The sequence below is a fragment of the Malurus melanocephalus genome, unplaced genomic scaffold (genome assembly GCF_030028575.1).
Source record: "Malurus melanocephalus ecotype Western Australia unplaced genomic scaffold, MMel_1.1 scaffold_23, whole genome shotgun sequence".
In the NCBI taxonomy this organism is placed as follows: Eukaryota; Metazoa; Chordata; class Aves; order Passeriformes; family Maluridae; genus Malurus; species Malurus melanocephalus.
The window spans coordinates 41,265-62,542 of record NW_026623255.1 but is presented as its reverse complement, the minus strand read 5'-3'; the positions used below and the strand labels follow the sequence as shown (position 1 = coordinate 62,542).

At 41.7% G+C, this 21,278-nt stretch overlaps 1 protein-coding gene across 1 annotated transcript in view; it reads right to left on the bottom strand.

The window, feature by feature from the left end:
• The window catches only part of CRYBG1 (crystallin beta-gamma domain containing 1), a 96,369-nt gene extending 92,112 nt beyond the window's left edge, over positions 1–4,257 (bottom strand). The window contains exon 1 of the mRNA XM_057390126.1: positions 4,105–4,257. The gene's annotated coding sequence lies outside the window, so the exon portion shown is untranslated. The remainder of the gene's footprint in view (positions 1–4,104) is intronic.
• Between the last annotated feature and the right edge of the window lie 17,021 nt (positions 4,258–21,278).

Here is a 21,278-nt window from a genome sequence, read left to right as displayed (position 1 = left end):
AGGATATGTTTTTCTAATTTAAGGGGAAAGACGTGAACTAAAAAAGTCAGCAATTTTTGTGCACCACAGCAGTCGGGAGGAGCCACTCTTCTCTTGCAGGCTGACTAGGAAGGCACCAGCACTCTCACTGGTTCAGATTCTTTTAAMTGCCATTTGATTTTGAAATGAACAAAATGAGAAAGAGAATGTTGCTCACATTGGTGTTTACATAGCCACCAAATCTACAAAATCAGCAACACAGAAGCAGCAGCTGAGGTTAAACTCATATAGGAAAGACAGACTACTACTTTCATGGCATAGATGTTTTACATTTGCATAGGGCGTGGTTTTTTTTACTTAAGAATGCAAAAAAAGGAAGTGAGTGGTTTAGCATGTCAGCCCTCTTAGTATCTTTCTAAAGACATGTATTTTTACCAAGGATCAATTTCCTGATTAGGTCACAGCACAGAAAAAAAATTTAGAAAAGAAAGTTCTGCTCTTAATTCTTTGATCATGATAGCTTAAGAGACCTTCTTTCCCCTATAAAAAATTAAAATACTAAATCTTTATTCCTAATATGATATGCTTATATTACAGATTACCAAGAATTATACATCAAACCAAATCACCCTTTTTCGTTTCCATCTCCCATTAAGTAAGTGCAACTGGGAACACTTGCAGAAATCCATATTCAGTCTTACAAAAGAACACAGGTTGATGTTTCCTTTTTGTTTTTCCCAACCAGACAATGCACAAATGTGAAGTTACAGATATAAAGGATATTGAATTGAGGGCTCATATTTTACTACACAAAACAGCTGACTGTAAACAGTTTTCTACCTTTTATTCTTGTCAATCAATTGATCTACTAATGGTCTGTGTTGTTATACACGTTTTTTCACAGGATGAAGCATTTGTTCTTTATCCTTTTTCCAAAATGTGATGTTATTACACATGGGCTGCAGAGCAGACCTCATTCACCTCTTAAACAGACAGCACAAAAAAGTAACTCAGAGAACATAGAAACAGGGAAGAGATATCAGATCTTGGTCTCACTGACACTTTCTCCACTCAAAACATAACGTTTCTTCACGTCCAACATTCACATTCTTCAAATCTTATGGATGTGCATGTTCCTCCCCAAGATAAGGCAAAATTCCATAGTCTAATTTTCCTTGGATGCAGCCTGATGCTGTTTCCCTTTCCTTACTTTTATGTATTACTGAACCCTTATTAATTATTGTTTCCTTGTCAAATCACTGTAGAATAACAATCACACAGGTTTCTTTGCCTTCACATATTTAATATGTTGATGAAGGTGAGCTGAGGTTATTTCGTCAGGGCAGAGGAAAGTAATAAATAAAAACAAGCAGTGTTGCTGGTGGTAGCATTTCTAACAYGTTACATAGCAAATATCTGCATTTCTTGAAACTGGGGAAGTAATAACCAGCAAAAAATATCCTCTTTTTTCATGGTGATTACACATTTGGGGCAAAAATCTAGCTACTGTCATTTATATGGTAGCCAACTCATAACTGGACCAAGTAACTTGTCTGGTCTTGACCATCAAATACAAAAAGCTCCAGATTCACAGCATAGCATACATCATGAGAAACACTGCTAAACAAACACACCCCAAAGATATACAGTTTTCTTTGTCCTCCTGCAGTCAACTTCCTGCTACAAAGTTCAGCCCCAAGTCATCCTCTTCATTTTTAAAGTTGCCRTTGGGTGGAGATCATCCAATGTCCAAACCATGACAGCTCTGCAAGGACACGACCTCCAAAGGACCAAGTTAAAATTGGTTTCATAATATGAATGCAGTTATCTACGACATGGTGACAACCATAATTATTTYTCCCTTTTATTCACTGCACCTTCTTCTGTTTAGAGGCTCAAATTTATCGCTATTATCTAAGGGAAAGAGATCGCACAAGCTTTTGACAGAAAAGGTAACCCAGAGGATTTTATCTGGCTGCCCTGATTTAAGCCCAGACACTCAAGAATGCAGGCAGTACAACACAACTTTCATAGAGGCAGGAGAATGCGCACTTTTAGCTTCAAGTTTAAAGGAGTTGGGCTGCGTGTTTAGTTTTTATTGAAAGATTTTTTTTTGCCAAGATATTTTTATGCCATACTGGATACTGTTATTCCAGTAAGGGAAAGTATCGGCTACCTGAAAAACATCTGCAAAACAGCTGATGATAACTTTTAAACTAGAGTATCGAATGAATAGGTGTCTTCAAACTGCCAGCTGTCATGCTTGCCATGTGCCAAACCATGTCTCTTTCATAGCTGAAACCACAGTCACTAATTAAGCATCTTAAATCTTCAAAATCATTCTTGTTAACAGGATGCTTTATCTGGCCAATACAGAATTCTTGAGACCAAGCATTACAACCTATCAGTCATATAAAAACAATAAAATACTTCAAACCATGCTTTTTGAGTAGTGCTACTATAATCTTCAACATATCGGAAAAAAATGAGTGGTTTTGGCGGTATACTAAAAGCTTAGTTCATATAATTTTTTTAAACAAGGGTGGTAGAAAGCTACAGAAACAAGAGAAGTTTGTGCTCTCTGAAGATGACCAACTGCAATTAAAGACAGTGACCTACACGAGTATTTCCATGAGTTGAATCACAAACCCGACATGTTACCAATAGCAGAAGGATTGGTTCCCTGACCAAAACCGAAATCCCCCAGTATTTTGTAACAGGAGTTACAGCCCTATCCTTTCAGAAGACTTGCAATTATTAGACTTCTCTTGTAATTTAGACACAGAACTTGAAAACAAATTTATGCAGTAAAAACATCCTTGTATCTGAAGAAAAAGGAAACCACATTTAGATTAAAGACTTATGCCACTTCTCTTATGCCACCATTCATTTGCCCAGATCTAGATATTCTGTTCAGTTTTGCGCCCCTCAATGCAAAACATGTTATTAAACAAGGACAGATTGAGCACAGGGCCTCAAGATGCTGAAGGGCTGCAGATCTTGCCCTGAGGAGTGGCTGGGGAAGCACGTTCAGCCCAAGGAAGAGATGACCACACCGAGGACCCATTACCTGCCGGTCAGTATGCATGAGAGGATCACCAAGAGGCAYAGGGCTCTTCAGCAGTGCATTGAAGGTTCGTGTTTAAAGTTTTCAGCAAAACATTTCAATACCAAACATCATTAGACTATAGTTTAGCCAACTTCTAACTTTTACCTGATGTGTGTTTTTCGGCAAGTACTAACATTTTCATACAGAACATCTTCTGAAATGTACAGATTTCTCAATTTGAACCAAACACCTGAGAAATCAATAGGTTACAACTTTTTTTTTTTTTTTTTTTTTTTTTTTTTNGGAGAAAGTCAAGCAAACAAATTTTCTCTCTGAGATTCCAAAAGGTCATTGCAAACAATTACTAAAATGCAGTACTGCAAATAACATATGCCTTTTTTTTTTTTTTTTTTTTTTTTTTAAACGCAGGCGGCACAGACATCTTCTCACTGCCTGGCTCGAGATGTTCAGATTTGAACCAAGCCCATTCCTCAAGGAGCCTGAAATTCACTATATGCTGCTGCGAATTACCTTCACGTCAGAGGCTTTACTGCTCGGCARCCCCACAGCCTCACTGAGGTTCCCCATGCTGCGGCCACAGGCTGYAAACAGCCCCCGGGGAATGCTTGTGTCCCCAAAAAGCCAGCATGCACCAGACAGTCATTACTCACGGGAGACTTGCAACCACACTGGGGAGCAAGAGCAATGGGGAGCACTGTAGCAGAGTGCTGTCAAGCCCTTCTCTTTCATCCTCCTCCTCTACTATGTCCCGAAAAAGCGAGCACAGAACAAGCCCACTGCTGCAGAAGAGTAAAAACCATTCACACAAGCCAGGCGCCCTTAGGASGCTGGTTTGGGTCAGGAAGCCTCTCCCTGCTGCGGGCTGTTACTTATTCACACGGGCGCTGCTGTTTGTCAACACGGCTGGGGCGCCGCTCCGCCAGCAGGCTGGGGCGAACGCGGGACGGGACGGCGGCTGCGGGACACGCGCTTCCCTCCTCGGGAGAAAAACCCCTGACTCCAGCCGTGCCCGGCCCGCCGGGTCCCCCCGCCGCCCGCTCGGGTGTCGCGCTTACCGCGGGGCCGGGGACTCGAGGGTCGCGGYGGGTGGCGAGGCGCAGGCGGGCGCGGCACCGCCGCTCGCCCGGGGATGCTGCTCCTTCTTCTTCGGGCGCCAGTGGGGGAACGCGGGGCGCCGCTTGGGCGCGGCGGCGGCGGAGGGGCGGCGGCGGGGGGCGGCGGCCGCCCCCTCGGGCTCCGAGTCTTCCGACTCGCTGCGGCCGAAGAGGCGCTGGAAGCGGCCGCGCCGCGCCATGCCGGGCTCCGCGGGGATCTCCCGCCGGCAGCCGGAGCGGGAGCGGCAGCGGCAGTGGGGGGAGTGCGGCGCTCTCGGGCTCTCCCCGGGCATGGACGGGGCGGCGGTGGCAGCCGCCCGCCCCGRTGTATGCGTTTAATAAGGCGATTCCTCCCTCCCTCCCTGCCCACCGCCGGACGCGTCGGTCCCTCCCCGCGGAGAGAGCCGCGCCGCGCCGCGGCAGGCGGGCTCCCCGCCGGTCGCACAGGAAGGGAGCGGCCCACGTGTGATCCGTGCCAGGGTGCGCATTAGGGGCCATTATCTTGTTGTTTTCTGCCCCGCGCCCCGGACACTTGTGCAAGGCGCGGGGAAAGGCTGCGCGTCCGCCCGCACCGCGCCGGGGGCTCCGCATCCCCCCGCGGCCCCCCCAGCCCCTCCTAATGTAAGGTGACAAACGTGAATAGAGAGAGTCARCTGTACAGCCGAGGGGGGTCCTCAGGAGCCAGCACATCCCAAACCTTGAAGCGCTGCTTTTTGTCCCGGTGCCCGCCACATTAATTAATTACCTGCTTATCCCTGTCCCTGGAAATAAATTGGCTCTGACCGCCCTGCTGGCTCGTTATCCCGCTGAGGAGGACGAGGAAGGGACTCCGTAGGGAGGCAGAGCAGCTCCCGCGGGAAGGCTCAGGCTGCCACCCTTGCAGTGGGGAGGATCGTGTCAAGTTTTATCGTGACTAGCTCCTACTAGGACCTGCGATTCCATGTGTTCATCGGTGCTTTTAGGAAACTTCTCTTAAATTATCCTGAGGTCCAGCTTTTCTTAGGAAATACTGTTGAATGCTGACGGATTCCATCGCTACTAAATTGCGTCTCACAAGCACGCATTTGTCTGATGCAAGGARATTTTAGGATACTTGTGGTTCTGATTTTTGCTTGCTACTGATGGGACATGGATGATATGATTGCCTGCTAAAAATACTAAGATGACATAATAAAAATATTGGAAGTCTGTATTCTGGAAAAACTTCAAATTCATAGCTGTGCAATGGTCATAATCAGCCAATAATTGACAAACACCATGTAAATTGATGTATATAAATTAGTGCTGTTTTTTATGGCAGGAGGACAAGGATGTGAGTAAGGCAGAGGAACACAAAATACAGAGGAGCTGGCCAAGCAACTAAGTCTTACCTATGCTACTGTTTTACTCCAAGCAATATGTACCTGTTGTGGGGGCAGATTGGGTTCTTTTCTGAGTTGCAGTTTATTTGGCTAGTGATTAACTAAACAGAACAACTAAAAAGGAAGTGATTTTTTTCCTCAAATTAAATATGTGTCATGCCAAAATTGGGCAGAACTGGAAGGAAAGAGAGTTGTACCCTCAGGAGCTACATAAGGGATTTGGAAAAAAAAAATCCATTTCAATAAAGCAATTTATATAAGCATGAAAACCTTAGAATCACAAAACACTTGAGGTGGGAAGGGACCTCTGAAGTTTGTCTAGTGCAGCCCTCTACTCGAGCAGAGTCAGCAAGAGCAGGCTATCCAGGACATTATCCATTTGGATTTGAAGTATTTCTGAGGACAGAGACAGGAGACCTGATGGCAGGTAGCCATTCTTGATGGATGACTAGGAACAAAGCAGTAWCTGGATAGAATTTTTGGACACTGAGTAGACACTGTAAAGATTCAAATAGCTATATATCCCCTCTTATTTTAGCCTAAAATTATTCCTTTCTATTTCCTTGACTAGAGAACCACAACTGGCATTCAGAACCATTTTCTGGCATTCAGCACTGAAGAAGCCGGATAACTATATTCCTGAGTCTGTGTGCTGCATTTCCATTTAGGTCTCAGTTATAATTGGGATTCTGTTGTGCCAGACCAAAGATGAATTAATTGGTGTTGGTGAACCACTTCACCTAAGYAGCACTGGTGAGAAAGGAGTCTGGGTCACTGCAGCTGTGGTGTATCTTCTCCCTGCCACTGTACCCATTCGGTACCCTGAGCCCATGGCAGAAAAGGCAGATGAGGGCATGTTCAGCAGACCTCTGGTACTTCATTCCACACCAAGAAAAATAGATGTGTTTAGCCTGAAAACATGGTTTAAGTGACAGAAGAGAGAAAAGGGAGAAGTGCAATGCATACCTTTTTTCAAATCCTCTTAGATTATCTTGGCAGGGTCTGGATTAGCGTTAGCACCATASAGTACCTAGAAAATGTGGAGTTACATCTCTCCAGAGAGACATATGTAAGAAATACACACTCCACCTAAGTCTTGAGGTATCCGGCAATTGTGCTTSAGTGCTAACATATTCTAAAATGTCCTGATACACAAAAATAAGTGAAGGGGTTTGGTTGTTAGTGTTTTTCAAACTTTGGGTAAATTTAAAATCTGGCTGTTAAATACAGTGTCAGAACATGTTTGATCCAAACAGATCTGTGGAGGCCCAGTACTTTTAGTGACACCTGTGTTATGTAGAAGGTTTGGACCTCTTAATTCAGGAAAGACATTTTTAAGACCATTAGTTAGGACAGACATTCATAAGAATTAGCCAGTCATTTAGGGAACTWTAAGTGATGGTCATGTTTATGTCAGCAGCCAGTTTATGTCAGTTTAATCCAGGCACATGCAACAGAACAAGTCAGTCTAGCTTTATCTGAACCAACACAATTTTGCAATAGTTTGTAGTACTTCATACCTTAGAAAGGTATTATGCAACAAATTATCCTTCTCCTGTTTGGTATCATTCCAGCCTGGTGAAAAAGAAGATGATTGAGTATCTAGATTAGTCTTTACCATACTCAATATCCATCTAGCTGGACTGCAAAATGTATGTGAGCTTTTTAAAAAAAACAAATCAACAAACCCCAAAACCTGAAACATGCTAATATTGGAGTTACAAAGATAATCCAATAAATACAGGCTTGAAGTCTTTGAAGTTGTTACAGAAATGAAMTAACACAGAAGGTGAGATAACACTATTTATTCAAATATTTATTCTAYTTCTTTATTGTTTCAAAATCACTGTTCTAATATAAAACTCTTCCAATGTATGGCACAATAGCTCTGAAACAAACAAACAAACCTGCAATCTAAAGCCCATACACAAATTATGGAAAAATAGGAATGGATTATCWTCAACTTTGTCATCAAATATTTTATCTTCTTTTCCAATAAAACAGTGGTGTGGAATTTCTTTCAGAAATGGTACATGCATGCAAACATTTGAGATTCAGTTAATTCATTGTCAGAATATATGAAGAGTGCTTTGGATTCCTGTACTTTGGAGTTGGTGGTAAAAGAACAATAAGGTACACAGGCGCCAAAATCCTACCTTGTGTCCCACATAAAACACGTAAGTCCCAAACTATGGTCCTGAAATCCCACATTCATTTGACACCTAACCCTGCAGGCACTTAAATTCCAGGGTTGCCTCCCTGTTTGTCTTGAAAGTGCCCCAGGTACTTAGGGATTCTCTTCCCCACATGCTCAGAGCTGCTCCAGTCTTCACAGGATTGAGTGTTGGGTGCCTGCTTCTTGCCTAAGTCTGACAAGGAGCTAAAAACTAGGTATTGCTTGGCCTGAATCTCTGCTGGGACTCCCTGTGGTTGCATATTTGGGTCCTGTTTAACTAACGCAGTAATAGCAGGCTCCGTACAAAATGTCGTGCTGGCTTTCAATTTTTTTCCAGGAGTTCAAGGTGTGATGTAGAAACAGTGCTGGAAATGGTAGCTTTAATTCAGGAACATCCTACCTACAAGGATATATTGTATCTCACAGTCATATCACCACTAAAGCATTTTTTATGGCTCAACAAAACACTAGAGGTTCCCTGGCCAGACCTAAAAAGAGGAGTCCTGCTCCATGCTTTGAAAAAAAAAAAAAGGGCATAAATGAATGTCCTCAGTAAACYAGTAGACATGGTGAGATGTGGGTGATCACCCCTGTGGGTTCAAGACAGCTTGGAAAATGCAACTAAATATTGCAACCAGGAAAAGCGAAGGATAGGAAGTAAATTGGTTCAGGAACATGCCAGCCAGAATTGCAGCTAGARCAATATGTAGAAAGCCAGGGAAGCWAAGAGACCTTTAAAACAAATATCAGGGCAAACCCTTAAAGGTAAGCAATTCATGTCACAGGGAAGGACTTTGGAAAAATGGCAGTAGCTTGAATGAGAATAGGATTAAGGAATCTGGAAGCAAGAGACAGTGATGCGAGGCTTCAACCAAGAAGTAAATTTGTAAGTCAAGCRTATCTGGGATTGCCTTATTGTACCTGGTAGGTGGGGCAAAACATCACTCAGGCTCAAAGGGCAATGATTATTGGCGTGCCAGTTGCCATGACTTACTCTGGTCTGTCTGGTGGCCGCATGGCTGGATTGCCTGGGGGGACACACAGGGGAGCGCACAGGCACTGGAGCTCGAGYAGATGGATGCACCTCAGGCTCTGAGGACATTCTGGAGTGGGGGTGAATTTGCATAACCTCATGCTGTGAGTTTGTTCTTGTACACACTGTGTGATTACTTCAGGCAGCAATTTAGATTTGTGTGTCGGATGCTTTTGGTCTTCTTTTAAGTTGTCTGGTTCCCATCACGGTTCAATTTGGGATCTTTGGAATTTAGCTTCATCTGTGAGCTAGTACCKCACTTGAAAGCATGCAATGCCCATCTCTTAGTGCTAGTTATTGATCAGGTAAGTAAAAAATGCATGTGAYTTATCAGGGTCAAGATTTCACTTTCATTTTCTGGATAGCTTTTTTTATAATCCAGTTATTCATTAAGATTTCTGCCATTGATATTCTAAGATTTTTATTCTGTAAACTCAGTATTCCACAGCAGGTAGATGCAGGCAGAATTTTCAATGGGAAATTAGCATATTCAATTAATTAATTAAATATTAGCATGGTTTCTTATTTTTATTTTTGCTGTAGAATGCCAAAAATTTACCTGACCCCTTGCATTGCCTATATATTTGCATAGATGAAGTGTCACACAGAGCTCCCTGCTACCCCAACACCTCCTGTCAGCTACTCAAAGAAAAGCCCTACAACCTATCTTTGGGCCTTTAGAGTCTTTTGCATTACAATCCTACAGCTCAAGGGAAGCAAACAAAGTCATGTACATAATCCATGGGGTTGTATAACTTCAGTGCTCACMCATTAGAAGTGTCCTACAATGAGGCCAAGGTTTAGCATGTGGTCTTTCACTTTAACATGAGATTTCATAGCATTAACCAGAGCCAGTGCAGGTTTTTTTAATGTATGAGTGAACTACTTCTTTATCAGTTAATATACTGATATGTATTTTCATCGTGATGCTAACAGTGAGAGTGCCCTGTTTGGTTTCAATGCCAATRAGGTTCAGCCCATAAGTCCAGGCAGATAGCCAAATAGATTTCAGTTATGAAATGTTCAGGAGTTCTCTGTTGAATATCCCTCTTATGCTTGCTAATACATCCATGGCAGTAATTTTCATTCCTTCTCCAATCAGTTTGCCAGGAAAAAAATTCTCACAGAAAACATTTCTTTCTGGGGGTTTCCTTCTGTGTTACCTGCCAAGTGCTTTTCTCATTCTGTTAATGACAATCCAATGTTAGTTTTTGTTTAATTATAACTAACTTYCATTGAAGTGCAGTGTCAGTACAAAGTCAAGACAATACCTACACCTCACTTCATTTTTGCTCTGAGTATCCAAGTATTTTGTTCTTCCGCCCACCCATAAAAGAGAAATGTTTCCATTGTGTATTTTTCAACTTACAGTTTCTYCAAAGCTTTCAGTCTTTGGACTTACCAGTTTGCATAGAGTTAATATAAAGGTTCTGAGCCTGGGCTCAAGCTGAGCACTAACATCTGTGAAATACTGTATGTGTGCTATGTCAACATTGCTTCAATAAGGCATTTATTTGGTATCCATGGTTTTTCCAGAAGTTTCCTTCCTCCTTGAAACTGTRAGAAGGGAAGATAAAATAGCTATTAGAAAACAGACTCTATAACTAGTCTGAAACAAATGCTTTGAATGCTCCTCAGAGGAAAGAACATTCTACGTTGTGGCTTCTTTTTTTTCTTTCCCATCTTGGAGAGAAAGGAGGAGGAAGGTGGGATATGCTACTTCTTATGGGATCAGGATGCCACTGATTGGCAGCATCATGCTACCCTGGGCATCAGGGGCTCCAGCCTCCTCTGGYGTTTGATTAAAAGAAAAAAAGAATGTGAATTCTAGCACTCTGTTCTCCTGTAGTCCCAATTAAAGGTATGCTACTAAGACCATAAATCAATTCAATTAGAAATACACCACAAATTAACATAATAATGAGGCTTTAGGAATATAATACTGACAAATGGTTGATGTGCTTAATATCAGCATGTGCTTATGTTTTCCTGAGTAGAAACAGGTGGCTTGGCTGTAATGTATATATTTCCAGGCTATTATTTTATGGCTTTGTTTCTSCTGCTTTCCAGCTTTGCACTGGTCAGTGTGCATAATACTTTAATGCTTGCCCAAAACCAAWGCTATAGGTCGTGTTCTTCTCTGATCAAAATTTTTGATTATTATCTAGGTTGAAATTAATTTGTCACCCTTAAGAATAACTTTTAATTTGTTTGACTAAATCAGCAATGACATTCTATTATATTTTCATCATATTCTCATGTAGATCTATCAGCCAGCATGGCTTAAGTTAGGATAGGATTTTTCTCTTTCAGTTTTTAAGAAGGAAGGCAGAAACTACCAGGAAATTTGAAATTAAATATTTCAGAGAGATTCTAGGTATATTACTAAATCAGTAGCCCTGAAAATTAAATACATAATTACAGGTTATGTATTATTRTTCATACTGACTAACAGATGTGCTGGGAAATGGACAAGCATGAAGAAAGGTAGTCCATCTTCAGCAATTTAGTCTAAAGACAATGTGCTAAAGAATGAAATGTAAGCACACTGAATAAATTGCTATGGGATATGAGCATCCTGTGACAAATCCAACAGCTATTCATTCTTCTGTAACCTAGTCRGGTGCTAAAGAATCTGCAATTAAATATTAAGCTGACCAGATGTAATTAAAAGCATAACTGTTCTTMTGTATCTGCAGATAATACAATAGCATTACAAGGAAATTGAAACTGTCCGTTCATAGTTATGTTTACCAGTCACTTCTTCCTCCCGTATATTACACAGGGTCTGTAATACAGATCCTGTGAAAACTACCTGCTTCTGTGCAGCCATCAGCACTCTCCTCTTTCCAGATGAATCTAAACCTTGCACTGTCCCAAGAAAAGTTATCCAAAGAGGAGGTGTTGAAATGGCCTAATGAAACAAACAAGTTACTGTGAGTCCCGGGGAGCAGTAACACGAAGTGGTAGAGCTGTTCATCAGCATTTGCTTTTCCCAGGATAATCAGTTGCGATTACAGGGAATAAGGATGTAATATTTAAAACAGAGAATGACTATGAGAATGTGGCTCAGCGAATTTCTACCATTACTAAACAATAATTAGGGAGTTATCRATCAGCTGTTCCACAAAAAAATAGATCAAGGAGAATGAGTAAGCTRAGCTAAGTCTTTATAAACATGCCCTTCCCAATAAGTTATCAARGAAACTATGCTATTATGGGTTCAGGAAACAAAAGACAAACAGAAAGAGTAAGAATAATCAATATRAGATGAAACAAGGAATGGACTTCCTTAAACTTCTCTAATAAGATTATTCTTATTTAAAAGGCTTCCTTCTCTAGGGGTCAGAACATTCACCTGCAGGTCAGACCTGCTATCACAAAGTTCATTGCTTGTCCTGGGCTCTGGTRTGGGACACCCAGGAGGACCAACAGSRTCTTTGGATTATTGCTATCTATTACTGCCTTTTCACTGTTACCATGTACTTCTCCTCACCCATCTGGACACAAGCATTGCTGCCGAAAAAGAACTTGAACAGATCAAAGATGACTGCTGTGCCCTGAGCTGTGATGGAGGGYCAGGGTGGTGTTCCTCTTCGACCCTACCAGTTAAGGACATGGGCTCAATAGGAGAGGATGTATTACACAGATCAAAGCCAGTGTAGCTGATGCCACAGGGAGAACCTTTGGCTTCTTTGTCCATGGAATCATCTTCTGGGAGCCAGGACTGGTGGGAAATCATGGCACCAGCCTAAGAAAGGCAACAGCATCTTTCCCAATAGCCTTGCTATTGGAGAAAGGTTTCTAAGCAGGTTCATCAAAGTATGCAGATCAAAACCTAAAAAGAAGTGGGAAAACAAGTTGAATTTAAGATGCTAAGGGAAGCAAAGAAGGTACATAGCAAAGACCTGAACTTCAGGGGAGTGGACTTCAGCTTGGTGTGGGAATAGGTCAGCAGGAATCACTGAGGAGCCAAAAAAAAAAAAAAAAAAAAAAAAAAAAAAAAAAAAAAAAAAAAAAACTGAAAAAAAAAAAAAAGAGTTGGAAGAGTTGGTCTTCAAATCAAACCTCCTTGAAGCACTAGAAAAAAAAAAAAAAAAAAAACCTGAAAAAAAAAAAAAAGAGTTGGAAGAGTTGGTCTTCAAATCAAACCTCCTTGAAGCACTAGAATGGCCCATTGTAAATCCACAGGCAGTTAGGCAAGAAGCCAGATTGACTGAAGAGGGAAGTTCTAGCTGAGCTCAGACACAGAAAGAAGGCTACCAGGAAATTTGATAGCATCAACCAGGCATGGGAGAGTTGAATTAGGAAAGCCACATAGCTGGGATCAAAAACATCAAGGAACATAGAGAACAAGAAAAGGTTCTATAGATAAGCTGACTTGAAASAAAGGTGAAGAAAAATGTAAGCTCACTGCTAAATAGTACAGGCAAGATGGAAAGCATGTAGTGACAAATTACACAGGAAAAGACTGGACTTCTTGATGTCTTCTTTRCCTTGTTTTTTACTGCCAAGGTCAGATCTCTGAGCCTAGTAGCAAATTGTTGGGACTGAGACACTACCCATCCTACAGAAGTTAGGAAGAATTTAAGTATTTCTGGACATAGGACCAGAAAAGATGCATCCATAGAAGTTGAGACGGCTGATGTGTTTGTGAAGCTACTCTTTTGTCATCTTTGAAAGGCTGTGGCAACTGGGGGAACTTCCCAGTTGCAGGTAAAAGACAAGTATCACATCAATAATTCAAAAAAATCAAGAAGAAATATCTACAGCACAGTCAGCTCCTGAGAAAATGAGAGCACAAGTCCTCCACATTTCACACACATGAAGGACAGACTGGAATCAACCAGCAGAGATTTATCAAAGTCAAATCATCCTTGACCARCCTGACTGCCTTCTATGATGAAATGGCTGGTGCTGTGGATGAAATGAGAGTAACAGATGTAACTTATCTGAAGCAAGACTTTCAACACAGTCTTTTGTAGTGTACTGGTAGCTTAACTGAGGAGATGTGGACTGGATGAGTAGACTGCAAGGGTGGTGAAAACTGGCTAGACTGCTGGGATCAGAGGGTAGTGGTTAATAATTCAATGTGTATGGGGTTTGCATGGCAAGGTTTTGGCAATGGGAGCAGGCTACAGGGTTCTTTTATGGGAAGCTTCTGTAAACGTCCCYCATGTCCTGCAGAGCCAACATCAGCTGGCTATAAGATGGACCCACCACTGGCCAAGACCAAGTCCATCAGTGATGGCAGTAACACCTCTGGGGTAACAGATTTAAGGGGGAATGAGACCTGTGCAACTGTAGCTGAAGASATGAGTGAGAATATGTGAGAGCAGTGGCCCTGCAGACACCAAGGCCAGTGGAGAAGGAGGGGAGGAGGTGCTCCAGGTGCCAGAGCAGGTGCCTGCAGCCCTGCAGGAGCCTGGTGTGGAACATGGTGAAGCAGGATGCATCTGCCTGGAGCCCATGGAGGTCCATAGTAGAACGGATGTCCTTGTGGCAGCCTGTGGAGCACCCTATGCCAGAGCAGCTGGATTCCCAAAGGAGACTGTGACCCTGGRGTAAGCCCACACTGTAGCAGGTTTCTGACAGGACCTGTGGTCCCGTGGGGAGGAGCCCACACAGAAGGAGGATTGCTGGTAGAACCTGTGACCCTATAGCAGTCATACTGGAGCAACCTATTCCTGAAGGACTGCAAGCCATGGAAGGGACTCACATAGGAGAATTTAATGGTAACTAATGAGTGATCTCTTCCCGTCCTTACCTTGACCCATGAGCCTTTCATTGCATTCTCTCTCCCCTGTCCACACRAGGAGGGGAGTGATAGAGTGGCTTTGGTGGGAACCTGGCATCCAGCCACAGTCAACCCATCACAAAGGTCTAACTGCCACATAACACATTTATCACTGACCTGGACAACGAGCTAGAACACACACTTGTTGGGTTTTTGGGTGATACAAACTGGGTGGGGTGCAGTGATTGATATGCTGRAGGGCTGAGCTGTTATTTACAGGCATCTCACCAAACAAGAGGATGGAAGAATCATGGAGGTCAAAAGAGGCAAATGCCAACTCCTGTGTAAGCAGTGAAAATCAAGCACGCGGCACATTAGAATCAAAGTAAGTGATTTCCAGCAACCCTCCCCTCCCTCAGCACTGATGAGGCCACTGGTAATTATACTTTTTATGGAATAAAATAGACTTTAGCATTTTTGCTTTTTTTCATCATCAATTCGAACATCCATTCTCCTATTTTACATGCATCATATTCTTACTTTTTTTCTCTGCGAAATCAGTGATTTAACAGCTAACTCATGAAACAAATGTCATACAAATAAAATCAAGAGGGACAGAAAACCAGAAAAATTCACATCCAATATTGATTTTAAATTCACTAAAAAGTCTTTGTAAATTTAAATCTCCATAACACGCTTTATTAGTGGAGAAACAAAAATATATCAGAGCTTCAGAACTGGAGTTATGGACATTTTAGTGCTACGAAATTACCAAAGTGAATTTGGAATCACTGAGAAAAATTCTTTCCCTGGGTAAAACTGCTGAAGATCATCCAGTCATACAAAAAAAAACCAACCTAAAAATAGAGAAATCCTGTGTTTTATTACAAATCTATTTGTAATAAATGTTTCTTCCATTTGTACTATTTCTTCCCAGAAATCTAAGAAAAAAACTGTGGTCTACATCAGATGTAATAAGACACATATGTTTACTGAGAATAGAAAATTACTTTTCTGAAGCCTTGATGATTTGAATGAGCAGGGAATCTGGGCTGCTGTCTCTGTGTCACACTTGGCACAATGTTTATCCATGATCCTGTATGATACTTGGTACTTTATTGAAGTAAGTCAGGTTTCATAATTTAGCCAATAACCCGATTGTAATGAATCTAGCTCAGATGCTTAGAATTATGCAGTGTAACACAGAGAAGGAATCAAGCCCTTACCGAAATGGTTTTAATAAAGAGCTGTACAGCTAGGAATCTTCTTACCAAGGTATAAAAGATTACTTGTCAACAAACAGCAGTTAATTCTGGTTTCAGTTTGGGAGTGCCGAATGACACACGGGTGCTTAGTGTCTTCTTGTACTGAGGGCTGGACAGCTCATGTCTCAGCAGCTGACATTTCAATGGTATTAACAAGGCAGGTTATTGGTGAAATCTCTTCTTGCCTAAAAGTAAACAGCCTAAAGCCTGTTCCAATAGTCAAACAGCACAGGATAATAGTATTATCTTCCTTCTACTTTAGTTTTACTTCCTGCCTGTACTGTAATTCAGCACTAAGTTAGTCCTTATCCTGGGTCATAAATGGCTGAATTTAAGTATCAAGCATAGATGGAGCCAAACCTGTCCCAGACTGAGATACTACTCACAAAGCCATTACCCTTTCTGTCAGTATTCCCAATAGAAAAACCAGAAGCCCCGGGAATCATCATCTTACCAGCTTTTGAATGCCAGATACTCCACTTTAATAAGTGAGAATACTTGACAGAATAARTACTACTTAATTAATATACGGAGGGGTAAAAATAAAAATCTAGCTAAATGAACAATTGGCTGCTGGCATTGTCAACATATTTAAAAAGAAGGCTTATGATCTGATTTATGTTCATAAGAAATCTCCATATGTRCATAATGTGAAATTTTAAAAAATGGTATTTCCCTTCCTCCTCACTATGACAAAGATGTCTTCACCAATCTATGGCAAAGTAGCAAAACCAAGAAATTTTGATCAAGGTAAATAAAAAGCAGCAGATTAGAACTAGGATTTCCTAACATCCAGTCACTTGGTTTAGCAATGTAAGATTTTTTTGATAATCTGAAATACGACTTAAAAATATTAATTTAGAACTAAAATAGGAAATGGGGGCTGGAACTAGATGACCTTCAAGGTCCCTTTCCCAATGCAAATCATTYTATGATTCCATGAACTCACCGAAGTAAAAAAGAGTTAACAACTGTGAGTGAAAACTARGACCCTTGTYAATACAYATCAATTATTTAGAMAACAAAGAGTTTAAAACCAGTCTAGAATATTTCCAAATGTATTCACTGTTACAGAAGACAAATACTAGTAGGTGAGGAGAGAATGGAAGAATTACATCCAGATCAGAGTGATTTTGTTGCTTCCACAAACTTATAAATTAAAATTGTATCTGGAAAGCATAAAGTGCCATTTTGTAATATTGCAGGAAGTYCTCAGATGAATGAATCAGCTTCTCATGTAATTAATCAAATTAAATCTTCACTGGGAGTAGGCAACAATGAATTATTTAGCTAGAYATAAATAGCAGCTTTATGAGTTTYGTTTGATTCTTACTCTGTGTTGCAYGTTMAAAGGTGTACATTAATGATTCTTACAATCTGATTTTGTTTATACAGTCAGACAATAGCTAGAAAATTAAAGTGCATTTTGCTTTTTATTGAAAACTGTTAGGGAAGTGAAGGGAAAACAGCAACAATGATTGCTGATCAGTTGCTAATAAAACAGCACTGGAACAGGTTAAGTTTCACATATCTGGGTGTTTTGCAATGATTTAATGCAGTCAGGGTTTTACAGAGAGAGGAGCCAGGACTGAATAAATTGACTCTTTTGTCCACCCGACAAGGCTACYTGTTAYACATAYRTGTATGTATAACTTACATAAGTGTATACATTATATACTTAAAAAGTATCCTCACTTTGTAGTATRTGTAGGTGACATAAAATACCAATTCTGTGAAAGCACCACTAAATTCATTCCATGTGATCAAAGCAATGAATATTAGCTATACCAGTTCTAGCAAAATACAGAGGGAAATAGTATTTCAGATTTTATTTCAAGTAACTTTTCAGCAATCAAACGCTGGCATGATTTGTCTTTACCAACATGTTCTAATTTTGTAGTTACTCCTGCTTTGAGAAGGGTTGTCGGCCTAGATGTCAGAGGYCCCTTCCAATGAAAATTATACACTGATTCTGCTTACAAGTCATCATCTGCACTACCATTACACAAAAACATAATTGCCCACAAATATGTAAACCACCTGTTCCATTTCTCTTATTTTTATTAGAATTAATGCATCTTTAATTATAATCTTGTTTGTTACAAGCATCTTCACATTCCATATGTACTCAATAACAGGTGTTTTGATTCAGGCGCMATTAGGCAATGACTCACTGTGTGTTGTCTGATGACGTTTAAAATGAGGGAATACTTCTTGAAGATTGTTGGAATYGGAAATACGTTTGTTGAGCTCTTTCCCTTCCAGTTTAGACCAGTCCATTGTGCCAAGTGAGGGTGCAACTTAAAGCACTAGATAGCAAGGTGGAAAACAGTATTCAAAGAGATAATTCCCTTTTTATTGTAGCTATTTTGACATATCCTAGCAATTATTTTTAATGTTTTGTTAAGATTCTTTATTTGTAGTCATAATAACRTGAAGCTGGCATTCAGGTTTAATTTATTATATCTCATTTATCTACAACCAACTTTGCCTCAGTAGGAGAGCCTCTTCTGCCTATAGAACTACTGCCTTTAAAATCTCACATGGACAATGTATCTTATTGTATCTGTGTCTAGTAACTACATCAGCAGGATGTTTAAATAGGAAGTTAATCTAAATAGCAAGTTATCTCGCTTTATAATTTAACTGTGTTTTATTCTCTACCTGGCATCTGGTACCTGGATCCATCAAAAGATTTGGGTGCTCAATAGAGTTCAGGTTTCAGCCTGTGAAGTGGAATCCATATGCTTGAGTCAGGTGCTTATGTTCCTTATCCTATACATGAGAGAAAAATGCAAAAGTAAATGTTTAAACTGTTTGATAGCCGTCATTAGTAATCAACAGAATGCTGATTGCACAGTCCAGTTGGCCAATGTCGTGCTTCAAGAACTGTAGCACTGGAGGTTAAGTAAGACCTCAGGAGGTGAGCACAGGCAACATCAACAAGGGGTCACATCCTAACAGTATTATTGAAAATGGCAGTGCTTGCACACTCCTGCCTGCCTGTGAGAAAAAATGACCTGGCAYTATCTTTAATGATGGAGCTACAATGATTAGTCAAACCCTACCAAAGCCACGAGCCATGYTTTCCTATAGGAAAATTCTGAGGARTTCATAGGAGGAAYGGGCAAAGACTAAACCTGYTGTTCACCCTGATTTCCTGTAGTGATGTGCATATGTGCAAAACTTCCTGAAAGTTTGCAAATCTTGTAACCAGGAAAAGCCTTTGTAAAAATCTTGCTATTTTTTTCTCTTCAGGCTTGTCTGTTTCCTGTTTGTTTGTTTGKTTGGTTTTCCAGTGGTGCTGGCATCGCCACTCACCCTCATGAGACTGGTTTCAGCAGACCTGTAACAGCATTTAGGGAGTTCCTTGCAGAAACACACAGAAGCCTTTAGTAACATGCAGTACTTGCAGGTTGGATACCTCTGGCAGGTCTYCTGCCATTCCAGGTCAGTTCTGTGCAGGTCTCCTGCCATTCCAGGTCAGTTCTGTGCAGGTYTCCTGCCATTCCAGGTCTGCAACACAATCATTTCCACACCACCCACACTAGTTAAAACTGTTGTGAGTGCACAGACAATATTTCTGGAGGAACTTCTGCCCTTCCACCATCATGCACAATATGCACAAGGTGAGTGTAGTTGCCTATATTCAAGAGTGTAAGGGAACTAATTCCTTCAGAGTATAAAGCTCTTGGAATGTCACTTGTGCTCTATGCCTTTTTCCATGTGCTTTGGGGCAGACCATACCAAACATTAAGTTTACTCCAGGTTTACAGCAGTTTACTTGCTTTTTTAATCAATGTGTCACAAAAAAACTTCAGAGAGAAGGCAATGAAAGTTTCCTTGTGTATGGGCCAAATCACAGAAGTGCCACAACCTAAATTTTTGCTTATAGAGCACTAACAAAAGAGATAATTTATTTATTAGGGCTCATGTTTGGAATATTATGTTTTACCAAAAAGTGGTCATGATAACAATCTTACTTAAACTGGAAAAAACGAAAATGAGCCTTTCAGATTTGTCCAGCCCTTCAGATGACTGAAAAAATACTAGAATTCTGCAAGTCATATTGGGATCAGCAACACACAAACTTATTTAAACGCCAGTCTTTGGGTAAACCCCACCAAAAGTCCATAATAACTGCAGTCAGTTCCCGAATTCCTGAAGACTCCGTCGGCAGTCGTGGCCACTGCATGACATCTGGTGGCCACAAGGCAGCATGGCCAGAAAGTGGCACTACCGTGCAGCGTGTGCACCCACTAAAACCACAGCGTATCAGCTCTCCTCCAAACATGCCAAAACACCTGCTCTGGGGTGTTTGCTGCAGTTGTACATCGTAACAACCCAGCTTTGACAACTGTTAATGTGTAGCACACTAGGATACATATTTTCCTTGGAGTTCTGATGTTTCCTGCCACGAGTGCTCCTCCCCTGCACTCCTACAGCTGTAGGACATCGAAATGGGGATTTGCAGAAAGAATTGTGGGAGATGTTCTTTGAAATGCAGAGGTGAAATTCACTGTGAACTCGCACCTACTGAGTTATAAAAAACAATCCAGAATGATGCTTTAGTATGTAAGTGTCGCTGGTGGCAACAGCTCATCCTCGTCCTCCTGTGATTGTGGTATAAAATCACAGAATTACAGAATATGAAGGGCTGGAAGGGACTTTAAGTATTATCCAATCCCAATCTGCCCTGCCTGCCGTGGGCAAGGACACCTCCCACTGGACCAGGTTGTTCAAGGCCTTATCCCACCCAGCTTTGAAAAGTGCCAAGCAGGGCATCCACAATCCCCCCAGGCAACCTATTCTAGTGCCTCACTACCCTCACAGTAAAGACTTTCTTCCTAATACCTTATCTAAATTTCCCATMTTTTAGTTTGTACCCATTCCTCCTTGTCCAGTCACTACCGTTCCTGATGCAGAGTGCCTTTCTGGCTTCCCAGTAGGTGCCTTCAGACAGTGGAAGATTTCCACGAGATCTCCACACAACCTTCCCTTCTCTGGCTGAACAGACCCAACTTTCTCAGCCAGTCTTTGTAGGGGAGATCCTCCTTTGTGGCCTCCTCTGGACGTGCTCTATTAGGGTGGATAAGACCTACTACATAAAAAATCATAGAATATTCTAAGTTGGAAGGGACCCATCGAGTCCAACTCCTAGCCCTGCACAGACACCCCTTAAGCCACACCACATGCTTGASAGTATTGTCCAAACGCTTCTTGAACTCTGTGAGGTTTTGGTACACTGACCACTTCCCTGGGAAAGTAGGAAACCGAACAATCGGTTAAGAGAAAATAGAGAGATTAAGCGCTCAAAACCCTCAAAAGCGCGGCCTATSGGCTGAGCGACCCCGGCGATGCGTCGGGAGCGGGCCCATGAGCTAGTCCAGCACAGGTGCAGCCGGGCGATTCTCCGCCTCCTCTGCAGCCCCACCCGCGCTCCCGGGGCGGCTCGGCCCGACTCCAGGACCAGCGGCGCGTTCCCCTCCCGGATCCCGCCCTTCCCACCGGGCCCCGCCCCGTCGCTTCCGGCTTCCGGCGCCGGCGGGGGCGGGCGCGCGGG